Source organism: Elephas maximus, chromosome 11, assembly GCF_024166365.1.
Source record: "Elephas maximus indicus isolate mEleMax1 chromosome 11, mEleMax1 primary haplotype, whole genome shotgun sequence".
NCBI classification, from domain to species: Eukaryota; Metazoa; Chordata; class Mammalia; order Proboscidea; family Elephantidae; genus Elephas; species Elephas maximus.
This window is the reverse complement of record NC_064829.1, coordinates 25,454,154-25,471,146: the sequence shown is the minus strand read 5'-3', so window position 1 is coordinate 25,471,146 and position 16,993 is coordinate 25,454,154. Positions and strand designations below refer to the sequence as shown.

General features: G+C 42.0%; 1 protein-coding gene across 10 annotated transcripts in view; it reads right to left on the bottom strand.

Moving 5' to 3' along the window:
- Positions 1-16,993, bottom strand: part of ARHGAP28 (Rho GTPase activating protein 28) — a 220,327-nt gene that overhangs the window by 146,347 nt on the left and 56,987 nt on the right. For 3 of the 10 annotated variants that reach the window (XM_049902499.1, XM_049902498.1, XM_049902501.1), the window contains exon 2: positions 9,150-9,239. The exons of the other annotated variants lie outside the window; for them this stretch is intronic. The gene's annotated coding sequence lies outside the window, so the exon portion shown is untranslated. The remainder of the gene's footprint in view (positions 1-9,149; positions 9,240-16,993) is intronic. 10 annotated transcript variants of the gene reach the window in all.

Sequence of the window (16,993 nt, the reverse complement as noted above, 5' to 3'; positions counted from 1 at the left end):
AGCTGAGCACTTAGCCATGGGGCCACCGGGACGCCTTAATTGCTTTAGTTGATTTTATTCATAGTCTCAAAATACTTTTCATACAAAATTCAAATCTGAATAATCATATTGAAACATTTCAGATATTTTTTGAGCAAAGGACAAACCCAGAGAATAAAAAGATTTGAATGCTAAGGAACTGAGCTCTAAAAAGAAATTTTACTATTTTAGGGATTTTTTTTTTCCATAGCAAAATTGTAATAGCTGTGAATGGCAGATCTTGTTGTGTGAGGAATTTGGTTTGATTCTGTTAATCTTTTTCAGGGATTCACCTACCAGGAGCAAAGGTACTGAAATAGTGGTTTTGAAGAATGAAGGGAACACAAATAAGTGATCAGTGCGCCCTGAGAAGGCATCCTGGTGCGTGCGTGGTAGGAGGATCACCGAGGGATGGCTGTTACTGGGGTGGGAAAATGAGGTGTTGGTGAGGTGGGCTAGGCTCCAACTCTCTCTTCATGGGGGGCGCTTTCCTCCTCTGTGTTCTCACATTTTAATCCTCACATCACCAGCTTTTCCTGATCTGGGTATATACACTTACCCTTTTCAGACTCTGGCATATTTAGGAAAATTCTCTTTAAATATATATGACAGGATAATTTTTCAAAGAGTTCTTTGAAAACTAAAAACTAAAGGAAGGAGGAGGGAAGAAAATTAAGGGGTAAAAAATGAAAAATTTATAATATAGAAGTTTGTGACCCAACAGTTGCTAATTTCTAGCTACAGTTTAAAATACCCATTGCTTTCAAGTTGATTCCAAATCATAGCAGCCCCATAGGACAGAGGAGAAACCCTGGAGGTTTTCCAAGGCCGTAAATCTTTACCAAAGCGGACTGCCACATCTTTCTCTCACAGAGGGGCTAGTGGGTTCGAAGAGCCAACCTGATTAGCAGCCAAGCAGTTTAACCACTGTGCTCACGAGTCCAACTTATATGGAACCTGTAGGACAGAGTAGAACAGCCCCATAGGGTTTCCAAGGAGCAGCTGGCAGATTCGAACTGCTGACCTGTTGGTTAACCACTGTACCACCAAGGCTTCAGCTGCAGTTTAGCAGGTATAAACTTCAGGAATCACTATCATGGTCACTTGATCTCAAAATGCTGTTTTGTTCAACTCCATTTCCCTTCATTTAAAGATAAGCACCTTGACCCCAATCCCCACCTACCCTTTACCCATCTAAAACTTCTTATTTCAAACACTGTGTATTTCCTAGAGGAGTGTTTTTCAAAAACTTTTTAAACCTCAACATACATCAAGAAATACAATTAATATCTCTATCCTGTACACACCATGTACATAACAAATAAAAATTTCATGAGTGTCTCATTATGTGTGCTGTACTCTGATGTATTTTCTCTTCCGCTTTTTTAAATGCTGATAGTGACCAACTAAATTGTTTTCATGACCCATACTGGGTATCCACCCATAGTTTGAAAACCACTAAGTAAAGCCTGCAGATTCCCATCTCAACCTGGGGATCACATCTAGATGGAATCTCACGTACAGATCACAGACAATGATGTCCCTTATAGTTTCTCACTTAGCCCACTTCAGAATTCTCAGAACTGGTGGGCTCAGCCATTTCCCATATGGTAAAGGGGTGTCAGAATAACAGGGCCAGATCTAGAAAGGCCATTCACTCCTACAAGTGTACACAGAGGTTGTTAATCCAAGTGCCAGTTGCTCTCACTCAGAGGAGTGAGCCACATGTGCTGATCCAAGGTGGCATCCAGGCCAAAGAGGGCAGAGATGAAGCTCGAAAATCCAGATGACTGAGATCTTTTCTCTACCACTCAATTCTAATGCCAGAAAGAGGTGGCAAAACCGCCAGTAGAAAGTTTTGAATGACAAACCTGGTCCTCTTGAATGAAGGAATGGTTAAATCGGCATTTGTAGCCCTAAGCCAATGTTTCTTTAAAAAAGAAATAACAGTATGAAAAATTGCCCCCCATCCCATTACACTTGGGAAATTAGGACTCTCTGTTATTTCACTTATGAGATGATGCAGGGATGAGAATGGCAGGAAGTCCCTGGGCGGGGCAAAGAGTTAACATGCTTGGGTACTAACCAAAAGGTTGGAGGTTGTAGTCTACCCAGAGGTGACTCAGAAGAAAAGTCTAGCGATCTACTTCAGAAAAATCAGACACTGAAAACTCTGTGGAGCACAGCTCTGCTCTGACAAATGGGGTTTCCGTGAGTCAGAAGCAATTGGCAGCTGTTTGTTTTTTCTTACAGGTGACAAAAGATGGGGTCCCTTAGGAGAGGAGAATTTGGACTCTTTAATAAGTGCTGAAATTAATTCCAAAGATGTTTATGAGGTGAATCACTTGGTTTTTTTTCTCTGTGAATTTTCGTTTGGAAAAAAATCAGCTCCTTCATTCCCTGAGGGCTCTAGCTGCCATACAGGCATTTGTTGCTTAGCAGCTGCCTCAACTCAATTGATTCCACACAGTGTAAATTTGTCAAAAAGTGACATCAGCATAAAGTCTGGGAACCCAGGGTTATAATCAGATATGGTTGCTCAAGATTTTCAAATGATACTGAAAAATAGAAAACCCAATGCTTTGCAAAGGATTTTTACAGAGGGACTTCCTCAAATTCAACAAGCAGGGTTATTTTAATTTACATAACTTTGGCTTTTGTTTCCACATTATCTTACTCTTATGTCTGTGATATCAGGTCTCCTACTGTCTTGACACTGACCATGAACTTGTTTTCACTAAATTGACTCAAGGGCAGGGGTGTATCCCTTTCTCCTTTGTATTCCTAATGCCTGCCTGTTGTCAGTAGCTGCCGTGGAGTTTCGCCTCAAGGCGACCCCGTGCACATCCCATGCACAAGGGAACAAAATGCTGCCTGGTCCCGCGTCACTCCTGTGCGTCGGCTGTGGGTGGGACTGCTGTGATCCATAGGTTTTTCGTTGACTGATTTTTGGAAGTAGACCCCCAGACCTTTCCTCCTAGACTGTCTTAGTTTGGAAGCTCTGCTGAAGCCTGTTCAGCATCATAGCAACACACGAGCCTCCACTGACGGATGGGTGGTGGCTGCGCATGAGGTGCACTGGCCAGGAATCAAAGTAGGTCTCCTGCAAGGAAGGTGAGAATTCAATACCTGTCTAAACAACAAATCTGGTGCCTGGAATTTAGGATGAATCCAGTAACAGTTTGGGGAATAAACAAAGGAAGAGGTAAGAGGGACGTGAGCTTTGCCCTAGGGTAGAGGGTAGGGAGCCCTGGTGGCACAACGGCTAAGCACTCAGCTGCTAACTGAAAGGTTGGTGGTTCTAACCAACTCAGGGGCTCTGTGGGTGAAAGACCTGGTAACCTGCTCCCATAAACATTACAGCCTAGAAAACTCCATGGGGCAGTTCTATTCTGTTACACGAAGGTAGCTATGAGTTGAAATCAACTGGGCAGCACCTTCACAACAAAACAACAGAGGGTAGAGAGGAGGTCAGAGGGAGAGCAGAGGAAGCAGGGGCAGCTGTGGGCTTTCCCCCAAAATGAAACAGATTACTTTCCACTTACTCTCTGAGAAGAGAGTTTACTTCTAGAGCAGTGTTTTTAATCTTTAAGGTGCTTATAAGTCACCGGAGAATCTTGTGACAGTTCAGATTTTGATTCAGGGACTCTGGGACAGAGCCTAAGATTCTATAATTCTAACAAGCTCGCAGGCCTTCTGGATACTGCTGGTCCACAGCTTAGACAACATTGAGCAGCCCTGAAGGCAGCACAGGGACCTAAAGACTACATGGATTTTACTGGGGTCCTGGGAGGAAGTGGATATCAAACTCAACAGGGTCATTAAGGAAGCTTTAATAAGAGGCTAGTTGGCTATTCTCAAAAGTGTGAGCTGCATTTGGTGAAGCCAGCAAGGAAAAATTAAAGAACTCAAAGCCTGCAACTGAGAAGAGGAGCTGTCACCAGTCCTAGACCAGAAGGTGAAAAGGGAGCTTGAAGCTGGAGCAGAAGCTGTGAGATAGGGTCTTGACAAAAGCTGTGGTATGGGGTGTCCTGGGTAAAGGCACATGGTCACTTCCTAGAGAGGAGGAGGAGTGCGGAGGTAGAATAATGTCCTAGTCTCACTCCCTTCACAACCTCTGACCTCCTGTGCCTCCCACTGACCAAACCTAATGGAGAACTCGAAGACAAGGGATCCTTGTTGATGGGCTCCAGGAGAGCCCACTGGAGCCCTAACAGGAGAAGAGTAGAGCAGATTGTAGGGCAAGAGGCTCTCTCCAGGAATCCTTCCAGGAATCCTTCCAGGAATCCAAAAGCTTTTGATTTGACCAATTTGTTGTTAGGTGCTGTTGAGTCACTTCTGACTCATAGCTACCCTAATACAACACACAAAACACTGTCCAGTCCTGCGCCACCCTCACAATCATTATGCTTGAGCCCATTTTTGCAGCCACAGTGTCAATCCACCTCATTGAGGGTCTTCCTCTTTTTGGTTGACCCTCTACTTTACCAAGCATGATGTCTTTCTCCAGGGACTGGTTCCTCCTGATAACATGTCCAAAGTATGTGAGATGCAGTCTCACCATCCTTGCTTCTGATGAGCATTCTGTTTGTACTTCTTCCAAGACAGATTTGTTCGTTCTTCTGGCAGTCCATGGCATATTCAATATTCTTTGCCATCAGCATGATTCAAAGGCACCAATTCTTCTTCGGTCTTCCTTATTCACCTTCCAGCCTCCGCATGCATACGAAGCAACTGGAAACACCATGGCTTGGGTCAGGTGCACCTTAGTCTTTTTAACACTTTAAAGAGGTCTTTTGTAGACGATTTGCCCAATGCAATGCTCCTTCTCTTGATTTCTTGACTGGTGCTTCTGTGGGTGTTGATTACGGATTCAAGTAAAATGAAATCCTTGACAACTTCAATCTTTGTTTATCATGATGTTGCTTATTGGTCCAGTTGTGAGGATTTTTGTTTTCTTTAAGTTGAGGTGTAAGCTATACTGAAGGCTATAGTCTTTGATCTTCATCAGTAAGTGCTTCAAATTCTCTTAACTTTCCAAAAGCAAGGTTGTGTCATCTGTATAAAGCAGGTTCTTAATGAGTCTTCCTTCATTCCTGATGCCCCGGTCTTCTTTACGTAGTCCAGCTTCTCAGATTATTTGCTCAGCATACAGACTGAATAAGTATGGTGAAAGGATACAGCCCTGACCATACCTTTCCTGACTTTAAACCACTCAGTGTCCCCTTCTTCTGTTCAAATGACTGCCTTTTAATCTATGTACAGGTTCCTCATGAGCACAATTAAGTGTTTTGGAATTCCCTTTCTTCACAACGTTATCCACAATTTTTTACGATCCACACAGTCAAATGCCTTTGCACAGGTAAACATCTTTCTGGTATTCTCCGTTTTCAGCCAATGTCCATCTGACATCAGGAATGATATCCCTGGTTCCACACTCTCTTCTGAATCCTGCTGGAATTTCTGGCAGTTCCCTGTTGATGTACTGCTGCAGCCGCTTTAGAATGATTTTCAGCTAAATTTTACTTGTGAATGATATTAATGGTATTGTTCTATAATTTCCACATTCAGTTGGATCACCTTTCTTTGGAATAGGCACAATTATGGATCTCTTCCAGTCAGTTCGCCAGGTAAGCTGTCTTCCAAATTTCTTGGCATAGACGAGTGAGCACTTCCAGCGCTGCATCTGTTTGTTGAAACATCTCAATTAGTATTCTGTCAATTCCTGGAGGCTTGTTTTTCACCAATGTCTTCAGTGCAGCTTGTACCTCTTCCTTCTGACAAATTTAGCAATTTATTATTCCCTGTGGTTAAAAGTAAGGAGCTTGGGTGTCACAAGTGGTCTGCAATTGGCTGCTAACCTAAAGTTTAGTGGTTCGAACCCATTCAGTGGTGCCGTGGAAGACCTTGCAAACTGCTTTTGTAAAGATTACGTGCAAGAAAACTCTAGGGCACAGTTCTACTCTGTTGCCATGAGTCAGAACTGACGATAACAATGGGTTTGGTTTGCAGTTAAAAGTAGTATATACCCTTAAAATAGAGAGGGTCTTGCCATCTTTAAAAGGACTATATGAAAAAGACTGCAAAGAGCCAATCTTTGGGAAAAAGAGAACCCTCAAGGGGCTTGGTAAGTAGGGGTGGCTTTACTTTAAAGACAAAATAAAAACAAACTGACTGCCTGAGGCAAAAGAGTAAAAGACTGGCTCAGGAATTAGAATCCAGTGATCTCTGAGTTCCCTTGGAGAAGAGGACTGGCATGCTGGGGTAGTCAGGAAGACTCTCCCCAAGCTTCAATTTGCCTCAGGGCTACTTTGCTTAAAACCCTCCTCTAAATCCTTTTTAGAATCTATATGTGATATTATGTATGGATTCCTAAGATTTTAAGAAGAAAAACTTGAGAAAAATCAGAAACAGTAAGTATCATGACTAAATAGCTAGCTCCTGAAAAATCCAACCAGAAATCCCTTAAAGAAACATATTATATAATATACATAGTTTATATATTTATCAAGGAATTTCTTATTAGAGCTCTAATCAGTGATTTTAGAAAAGCATGAAAAAACAGAAAGCGCAACCTCCTCCTATTTGTACTTTTCAGGCTGTTCAGAAGTAGTGTTTTGTACCCTTTGTGTTATCTCAGCACCCCAAAGGAGGTGACATGCTCCTCAGCAGTAGCCCTGGCTCCAGTGGCTTAGCACAGCAGTTGTCCTCCCGGTGTGAAGGGCAGCTAAAAGAATTTACCCCCAGGAGTCTCAAACCTGCTCTGAACCTTGAATGGTGAGTCAGATTTGGGGACTCTGCCAGGACAATGACAGAATGTTGACGGATGTGTCCCCTCTTCACCATCACCTCTGCCACTCCCACCCGTCCCCAAGCCCAAACTCCAAACAGTTATGGGGCGGCCAGTTCACCCTTTGCCCTAGGGGGAGTTGCCAGGAGAAAAACAACAAAACAAAAACAGCAAGACTCCACAAATTCTTGGCTCTAGTTCAAATGAAAGACAAAAATAGTTTTGAAGAGACAGGAACTGGCAGAACAAGTTCTTCCACCACCACTCCAAATTGGGGAGAAGGGAAAAATTTGGAGAAGCACAGGGTAAGCAGAAGCTACAAAGTAAAATCAGAGTCCTAGCGGCAGAATAAAGTCCTGATGTATCAGGGTAGTGATTGGGCTTATCACAGGTTTCCCCCAAAAGTCTGGGGGGATTTGGGAGAAGATGAGCGTCAATTCTTTAATTATTAAGGGAAGCAGCCTTGGAGACCAATCCTTGTCACTGGGCATGAAGAACACAGTGGTGGTGGCAGCCTGGTGGGCCAGGCATGACACGGTCAGGAGTTCCCCGTATTACCCACTGTGCTGATTTTAGCTGAGAGAAAGACAGAGATGGATGGATTCTAAGAATCCGGCTGAGACTCCTGAGTGGAGATAAGAGTCCCGATGACAGCGGCTGCTAAGTGCAAGGTGGAGCCTGAAACCAGGAGGATGAAGGCTCAGCTTATGACTGAGCCATGGTGGGAGCACTGTGATGTCTACAGACACACTGTTCCATCTAGGGAACTCTGCATTACTCAGACACTGGGGAGGAGTCAGGAACACCAGCCCCCATGGCTTCCAGATAGGCCCTGGCTTCAAGCATCCACAGGGAAAGCGGAGAGGGATGAAGGGGAAAGTTCCAGAAAATTCATGAATTTTAACTAGAAGCAACTTAAAAATCACTAAATTGGAGCAAGCTGACTAGCTGTGGCTGTTACTAGAGTAAGTTTTTCCATTATCTGTCAGAAATGGGGGCTCAGGGTTGGAATATAAATTTGGTTACAAGAAATAAAGAAAATATTCTGTGACTGTGAAATTCATGTGCATTACAAGACCGATGGATTTTTAGCAGCCTCCATTGCCCGAATGTTAAATTCCATCTGGAACAGCAGCACAGTGATCCAACATTTGCATATGATGGACAACCTGGTTCTCTTAACAATCGGGCCTTGTTATTGATCTCACCTGAGCCCTGATTTAGAGCTGGCAATGGCCCAGTAGGTCCAGTTGGTGCTCAACAAGTGCAGCCCCCACTGGAGGCACCTGTTGCTTATCCAGGTCCTGGGTCCTGCTCTAAGATATGAAACTGGGGTCAAGCCTGGGCTGAAGACCAAACGTGGCTGCCAACACTGCTGCTCACACAAAGGGCCTAGTCCCTTCTGCTCTCTTCTCTTTTCCAGCAACTCACTCCAGTCCTATATTTTTCCTGAAGTTTTCCATGCTATTCCAGTTCACAGGTATCTCTTGTATATAAGTTTGGGGTTCACAGGTTTAATGTAAATGACATTTTGTGTTCTCCTCCATTTACTTTTGTAACAGGATGGCTGAGTTTCTACCAGAGGCTTGCTGAAAAGATGAGTGTAGGCCAGGTAAGTCTGAAGCAAGAAAGAGGCCTGAGCACATCATGACACGTGGATTTTCACCATTCCCTCACCCATGTTTCCTGTTAATGACCAAGATGTCTAAAATGCTATACAAGACCAGGCGACGTTTTGCTTCCATCTGGACTGGCCAAAACTGAAAAATGACCTCTGCCCCTGAACCTGTTAAAAAAATGGTTGTTCAGGGATCATGGCATTCCTATACCCTGGGAGTTATACACTCAAACTTTTATTGTAGTGTTGACAAAAACAAAATGGAGAGCCTTGCTCAGTTCATGAAAAACAAGTTGTGGTAGCGAAGACTCTTTCAGCCTTGCTTTACCCAAGGAAATGTGGTGTGTGCAATCACCGGCAATGTCTCTTTACCCAGCACTTTAACTCACTTTCCAATCATATAAATTCTACAACCCTAATCAGCAGTCTGAAAGGGCACTATGCTTACCGCTTCAAGATCTATCTTAATACTGTGATGTGAGGGATTTCTCAGGTAACACATGGCAGGATGGTTATTATGTACGGTACATAGTGCATCCTTCAGCAAGACCTAGACCCAAACTAAATTTGATATTCTTCACACTCTACAAAAAGGCATAGGCTCATATCTGCATGATTCTATGTCACAGACATTAAAGGAAAAGCTTCCACTACAAATGTTGTTTGTCATACTCAGGCAGTGTTCTTGGTGACTGGGCTAGAGAACAAAGGAAACAAACATACCAGAATATCTGCAGATGACTTCATATGCTCTGACCCCTGTTTAGGCTGCAGGCTAGCCAAGGCTCTGCTTATGGTTGTGAAGTGGTGATTCTGTAAGAGGAAGGGAGGGACATCCTGAAAATGTATAGTCTTCATTATGTCCCCTAAACTACATGTTGGAATCCTAACCCCTATACTTGAGATCGTACTCCTGTTTGGAAACAGACTTTTCTCTGTCATGTTCATTAGATCATACCCACATAGGGTGGGTTCTAAACCTAATCATTTCTGAGTTATAAAAAGAGCAGATTAGACACAGAGATACACACATGACAGATCCCATGTGAAGATCGTCTACAAGCCAATGTACCAAGGAATGCCGGGGGCTATGAGTCAGAATCGACTCAACAGCGACAGGTTACCTACAAGGAAGGAAATGACACAGCCAAGACCCTGATCTGGCCTTTTGGCCTCCAGAAGTGTGAGAAAATAAATGTCTGTTCTTTAAAGCCACCAACAGTAGGAAACTAAAAATCCATTAGAATGAACTTCTGAGATAGTCCAATATCCTTTAATGTCAGAGAATCCACTATCCACAGCCCCATGCAGCTAGGAACTTACGTTATATTCAAGCAAGTCAGAGAAAAATACTTCAGATAGTGCAAAAGTATTAGAAACAGAATCCAGGGGAGACACTGACCCTAGGCAAGGTGTATTAAAAAAAAAAAAAAACCAGTAATTACAGGTAGCACTCCCTAGTGCCAAACATGGAGGAAAACGCCTATTGCATACCCTCCACAATCCTATGAAAAATCCTACAGGTACTATTATAAATTCCTTTTCACAGATAAGGAAACAAAGGCTTAGAGAAAGTTAGCCACTGGCCTAAGGACCCACAGCTGTTACGTGAAAGAGCCAGGATTCAAACTCTTGGTCAGTCTGACATCAGATCCCTTTTCCATAGGGAAAGCATATATGGGGGGAAGGTGAAAGCAGAATGGAGGAGAGAGAGCCTTCTGTGTTTTTTTGCAGACTGCTTGCCAGCGTTGTTGCTGCTCATGCAGTGGCCACTGCTAAAAGCTGCTTATGAATGTAGACTATGACCAATTTTCTGAGAAGCTTCTGCTCAGTATTGAAAGAAAGCACAACACAATCAAGGAACACAGCCACTTTTGGACCCTGGAAGTTGCCAACAAAGTTCCTAAGATATTTCACGAGAAACCTGGATAGTCAGTCATTTCACCTGGATCCTACTACTGAACAAGTTTATTTTAAAGCCAGAAGTATAACTTCAAACTTTATGAAAACAATCATAAAGAAAAGCTCAGACGCCTAATCCAACAAGGGCTTTATGGATGAGTTACGCATACCCGCAGATAACACCAACCCTTAGTCAACATACAAAGGACAAACTGTTTCCCAAGTTCAGAGTCGATCCTCTGAAAGTGATCTGAAAGTGATACTAGCAAATAACAACTAATGGTTTATTCCTGTCAAAGGGAGCCACTCTAAAGAATGGGTGCGCCATAGTGGACAGACACTCAGGGAGCATGAAGGCTAATGAAAGAACCCATAGTGTAGCCCTCAGCTTGGAACACTGTTAAGGAGGGCGTACCTTCAATATTGGTGGCTTGCCAGGTTTTGTCCTTCATCCTCTCGGTGTCTTTCTACTTGCAGCAACCCCAGCCCTTCCCTATGATCTTACTCAAGCTTTGTAAATCTTTGGATTTACACTCTTGAGCTCTGACTCGAGGATTTCAAATTGCATCTGTGCATTCTCCCTCCCCTGAAACTTCTCATATCCAGGACTCACCCCTCCCCAAACTGCACCCACTCTGGTCACCCAATCTCACTAATGTCAGCACTACACACCCTGCCGTGTTTTACTCCTCCATCTTCCTTGCCTTCCACATTGGCAGGCCCACAAATACTGTAAGTCTCTGTTATGGACTGAATTATGTTCCTCCCAAAAATGTGTGTATCAATTGGGGTGAGCCATGATTCCTGGTATTGTGAGATTTTCCTATTTGTTGTAAATCCTGCCTCTATGATGTTAATGAGGGAGGATGGGCAGCAGTTGTGTCAGTGAGGCAGGATTCAATCTACAAGATTGGATTGTGTCTTGAGGCAACCTCTTGAGATATAAAAGAAAGAAGCAAGCACAAGGACAGGGGGACCACCAAGAAAGCAGTGCCAAGAGAAGAGCATGTCCTTATAACCTGGGGTCCCTGCGCAGAGATGCTCCGAGTCTGGGGGAAGATTGATGAGAAGGCCAACAGAGAGAGAAAACCTGCCCCTGGAGCTGACACCCTGACTTTGGACTTCTAGTCTACTTTACTGTAAGAAAATAAACTTCTCTTTGTTAAAGCCATCCACTTGTGGTATTTCTGTTACAGTAGCACTAGATGACTAAGACAATCTCCTTCAGACATACCTCTCAAATCCATCTTTTTCTTTTACACACACAGTCCAAGTTTATGATATATCTAGGCTATCTCACCACCTAACTGGTCTCTCAGTCTCCTGTCTCCTCCCATTTTAATGCCCTTTACATATTCTTGAAAGACTTAAGTTGCTAAAACCAAAGGTTTATTTTGCCACTCTCAAGTTAACAATCACTTGATGAGGCTCCTCCAGTTGTTCGGAGGCTATTCCAAACCCGTGTGCTTATATAAAATTTCCTTACAACCTGACTAGACTTACCTTTTCAAACTCATCTTCAGCTACTCCTCCGTACGCTGCCCTCCCTCCGTATATGCTAGCCTTCAGCCATAATAATCCGATTACAGATCCCTTCGGTGGGCTGTGAACTTGTGAGAATGCCTGCCTTTCTTCACACGGAGAATTCATAGCTCAGAGACCTACGGGCTTTATGAGATCCTTCCCTAAGCTCCTTCTTATCCCCTTTTTCTGGAAGAACCATTCATTTGCTCACTTATACGGTATACACACATACACACACACAAACTTTTTGGAGTTGCCAGGTGGTGCAAACAATTAATACATTCATCTGCTAACCAGGAGGATGGAGGTTTGAGTCCACCCAGAACTGCCATGGAAGAAAGGTCTAACAATCTACTTCCGAAAGATCAGCCATTGAAAACCCTGTGGAGCACCGTTCTACTCTGACACACATGAGATCGTCATGAGATGGAATCAACAGGGCAGCAACCAGTTTTATAAGCTTCTTATGTATTACTCATGTCATAACATTTAAATCATCAATTAAAGTGAGTTGTCTCCCCTGCTAGATCACATGTTCTTTGAAGTAAAGATTAGCTTTACTAATCTTTTGTGTTTTTAAATTCATCCTCACCAAAAGAGCCCCTGGCAATTCTAAGGGCTCAGTGAATATCTATGGGATAAGTAGTATTAGCCAGGGACCTTACAAAAAAAAAAAAATATATAGCATAGCTAAAATTAATGGACTATTTACTATGGAGACACTATGCTAGGTAACTTACATACATGGTGTCATTTAAACCTTATCCGCTTGTGATATAGGTTCTAATACTTGCAAATAACACTGAAGCACATGTAGTTTAAATGCCTCACCTGTAGCCCTTCTGCTTTGAGTGGAGCACATGTGGGTACCGGAACTAAAGTGTCTTCCCAAGCAAAACATCAAAGTAAAAGAATGATACAGACCATTAACAAAAACCCAAAGACAACCATGGAAGAAAAATTGCACAAGACTTGCTGGGTTTCTCATGGCTCAGTCAATCACTCCATATTAACAACATCTCATTCCACTTACCTCAATGAACAAGAGCATCTTTGGTGCTCCTCTGTCTGCTTCTGCTCTGCTGTTATGAGAGCTGTTTCTGTTGTTAGCTATTATCAAGTTGGCCTCCCAATTCATGGGGACCCCACACGCAATGGAATCAGCTCTTCATTGGCTAATTTTCAGGAGTAGATTGCCAGGCCTTTCTTTCCTGCCTATCTTACTCTGGAAGCTCTGCTGAAACCTGTTCCATATGGCACCAGAGCCTTCACTGACAGACGAGTGAAGGCTGCACTTGAGGTGTACTTGCTAGAAATCAAACCCACGTCTCCCGCAAGGAAGGCAAGGATTCTACCACTGAACCACCACTGCCCTCTGTTATGAGGATTAAAAAAAAAAATAGTGCTATCGAGTCGTTTCCGACTCATTGCAACCCTATGCAATGCCACCAGGGTTTCCGGTTATGAGGATTAGTCTTTACTAAAAACTATGGAGCTAAAAAGAAATTAGCTATATGTATCAAAAGTCCTAAAATGATTCATAACATTTGACCTAGTAATCTAGCTTCTTGGAATTTCTCTTAATATAAAATACTCAGAAATGTGAGCAAAGACTTATATGTAATTGCAATCACTACAGTGTCATTTATAAGGATGGAAAATTGGACTGAAAATGTTCATCATCAAGAAATTGGCTAAAAAATCGTGGTACATTCATGGTATAGTGTACAGCCCTTAACTATGTTCTGATGATTTTGAATGACCTGAGGAAACTTACTCAACATAATATGAATTAAAAATACAGGATACAAAAAAAGACGATAAGCATCTAGTTAATTATTGTAATTGTTATCAATGTACACCTGTAAAAAGTTGAACTGGCAAAAGTTGTGTCATATATTTACCACAATGGCCAAAAAAGAAAAAAAAAAAGAGTAGTTGCTGAGGCTGCTTATGTACAGCCAAACACCTCATGGGATCTGGCTTCTTGGTTTGGAGGTATAGGGTCATAGTTTCATGGGACATCCCAGTTAATTGGCCTAATAACATTTTTAGTGCCTCAGTCCTACCTCCTAGTTTGAAGTGTAGTGCCTGGGGTCTTAAAAGCTTGGAAGTGGCCATCTAAGACACAACAATTGGTCTCTATTCACCTGGAGCAACAGAGGAAGGAGAGTCTGGAATAGCAGGAGGGTATGGAATGTGTGGCTAATTGCCTCCACGAACAACTGCCTCCTTCACCATGAGACCAGGAGAACTGGATGGTGCCTGGTTACCATTACTGAACATTTTGATAAAAGATCCCATAGAAGAATCTTGATCAAAAGTGGGAAAATGCAGGTAGAATTTCAAATTCTCAGGGACTCCATACTTCCTAGAGTCCTGAAGGTTGGTTGAACCCCTGAAACTATTGTCCTGAGATAATCTTTAAACCTTAAATAAAAAAATACCCCCTGGAGCCTTCTTAAAACCAAACAGCTTAATTAGTAAAAAAAAAATCTGCCTTAAGCATTATGCTCTTTTAAGAACTATCTATATGGGATCAAACTGACAACAGCAACACAAAAGATTAGATAGAACCCTGGGGGTGAATTTATGTTAATGGAGGAGGAAAAATTCAGAAAAGGAGGGTGAGAATGGTTGCACAATTTAAAGAATGTAATCAATGTCACATGTAGGAACTGTTGAATTGGTGTGTATCTTGCTGTGCATATTCTCAACAATAAAATTATATTTAAAAAAAGATGATATACATCGACTCAGGTAACCCTGGTGGCGTAGTGGTTAAGTGCTATGGCTGCTAACCAAAAGGTCGGCAGTTCAAATCTGCCAGGCACTCCTTGGAAACCCTGTGGGGCAGTTCTACTCTGTCCTGTAGGGTCGCTATGAGTCAGAATTGACTTGACGGAAATGGGTTTGGTTTTGGTTTGTATACCTCGACTCTGAATATCTTTCTGACTTTAAGCACATGTAAAAAATGACTGGAATGAAATCTACTAAAATATTAACACTATTTTTTGTTTCTTTATGGTAGTCCTCATGATTTTTTGTTGTTAGGTTTGTTTTTGTTTTTTCTTCAAATTGGATTTTTTCCAAAATTTCTGTAATAAAATATGCTACTTTTGTAATTAGGAAAAAAATTTTTAATTACAAAATAAAGATAGCCACTTAGAGAAAGAGCCAGACCATGATGAGCTCTCCCCATCGTACCTGGTGTCTCAGGGCCTGTACTGTCCACAGTCCACACAGAGACAGGCTGATATAATGACGCTGTGCTGTTCAGGAAGGGACTCTTTCAAAAGCAAAAGGACAAAAGAGAATATACCTCCTCCAAAACTATCTGTCATTGACTTTCTAGATATGTTTCTTTAATATCCAGCATAGCGGCCAGAAAACTGCTGAATAGGAGTCAAGGGGGACAAGATATCATAGTGGTTAGGAAAGAGGGCTTTGCAATTCGCCTTATGTGAACTAAATCACAAATCTACCATTTCCTGATGGAGTAACCTACGTGATCACTCTGAAACCCAATTTCCCATTGCCTCAAAAATAGGCTGTAGCGAGGACTATAGATAATAACGTGTTAGCTATTAAAATCCTCCTCATCATCAGGTACATTTATATCTATTATTTAACATAGAGACAAATTTTCAAAGAATAAACACTTTTTACAAATTTATTATTAGTTAATTGATGATATTCTCAAGGCTTCTAGCCTTTAATCTCTAGAACTTCTTGAAGATAGTTTGGAAAGACAGTTGAAAGAGGCTTGCAGCAATTTAACAACTCTTCTGTTGAAGTTCTCATACCCACACTGACGCACCACTGAATTAACTGAGTATGGAACTTTCTTTTAGTAAACCTTATATTATTTTTTCATTTACTACATGTTGTGTCTCAAAAGAAACTTTTGAATACAGAAATTTTACTTATACTCTTTAACATCTCCACACTACCTAGCCCAACACAAGATTATTGGTAATAAATAAATACAGGTCAAAGCCAGCCAACAGCGTAAAGACTGCTAATCCCCATGGTAAATGTCAAAATTTAAATGCATGAGCTCCTAAAGTTCCTCAACCACGATGATTTTTCAAGGGAATAAAGATTATACTACATAAAAGGAAAACAAATTGTTTTACATCTTCCTTTGTCATGCTGCACAAAGGAAAATGCAAATTACCATGAGCTGGGGGCACATAAGTTAAAATCAGACTTTGAGCAATTAAGTATTTTAACAACGTTGATAAACACAGTTATAACTTGGAGGCCGGAAACCCTGGGGTGTAGTGGTTAAGTGCTATGTCTGCTAACCAAAGGGTCGGCAGTTCGAATCCACCAGGCCCTCCTTGGAAACTCTATGGGGCAGTTCTACTCTGTCCTATAGGGTCGCTATGAGTCGGAATCAACTTGACGGCACTGGGCTTGGGCTAACATGTAGGCCATGATTCTCCAAGCTACCTGCATTACTTGGTACCAACAGATTTGCATAAGTGCTTATAAAAATGTTGACTAACATTTGACTTTGCAACTGCTGACTGCAAGCCAAAAAGCCTGTAAGTTTGGCCTCTAGCTGGAGACATCAATACCTCCTTGTAAATGTTGTTCCTTCCCAATATCCTGTGTCTCTATAAATTTGGAAATGTTACCTCTGATAGCTGTGTTTTGAGGAGTCATAAAATCAAGTTTATAACTTAGTCTGAGCTTCTTCAGTTAAACTCACAAATATTTATTGACCTAAAGCTATAACAAAAAAGCGGTAACTATGTGCCAGGCACATAATAAGCACCTTACACAAACTAACTCATTTAATCTGCACAACAACCCTGTAAGATAGGTACTTCTTGTTGTTCTCGTTGCCACCCTTCAGTAAATTCTGACTCATGATGACCCAATGTGTGCAGAGGAAAACTCTCTATAGGGTTTTCAATAGTTAGTACTACTGAAAACAGATCGTCGGTCCTGTCTTCCCAGGTGCTTCTGGGTGGGTTCAAACTGCCAACTTTCTGGCTAATAGCCGAGCACTTAACCATTTGTGCCCGATGAAACTGAGGTTTTGAGAAAAAAATTAACCTGCCCACAATTATACCATTACTAAGGAATACGGCTGGACTCAAACATACCAACAATCATGAAGATGGCAC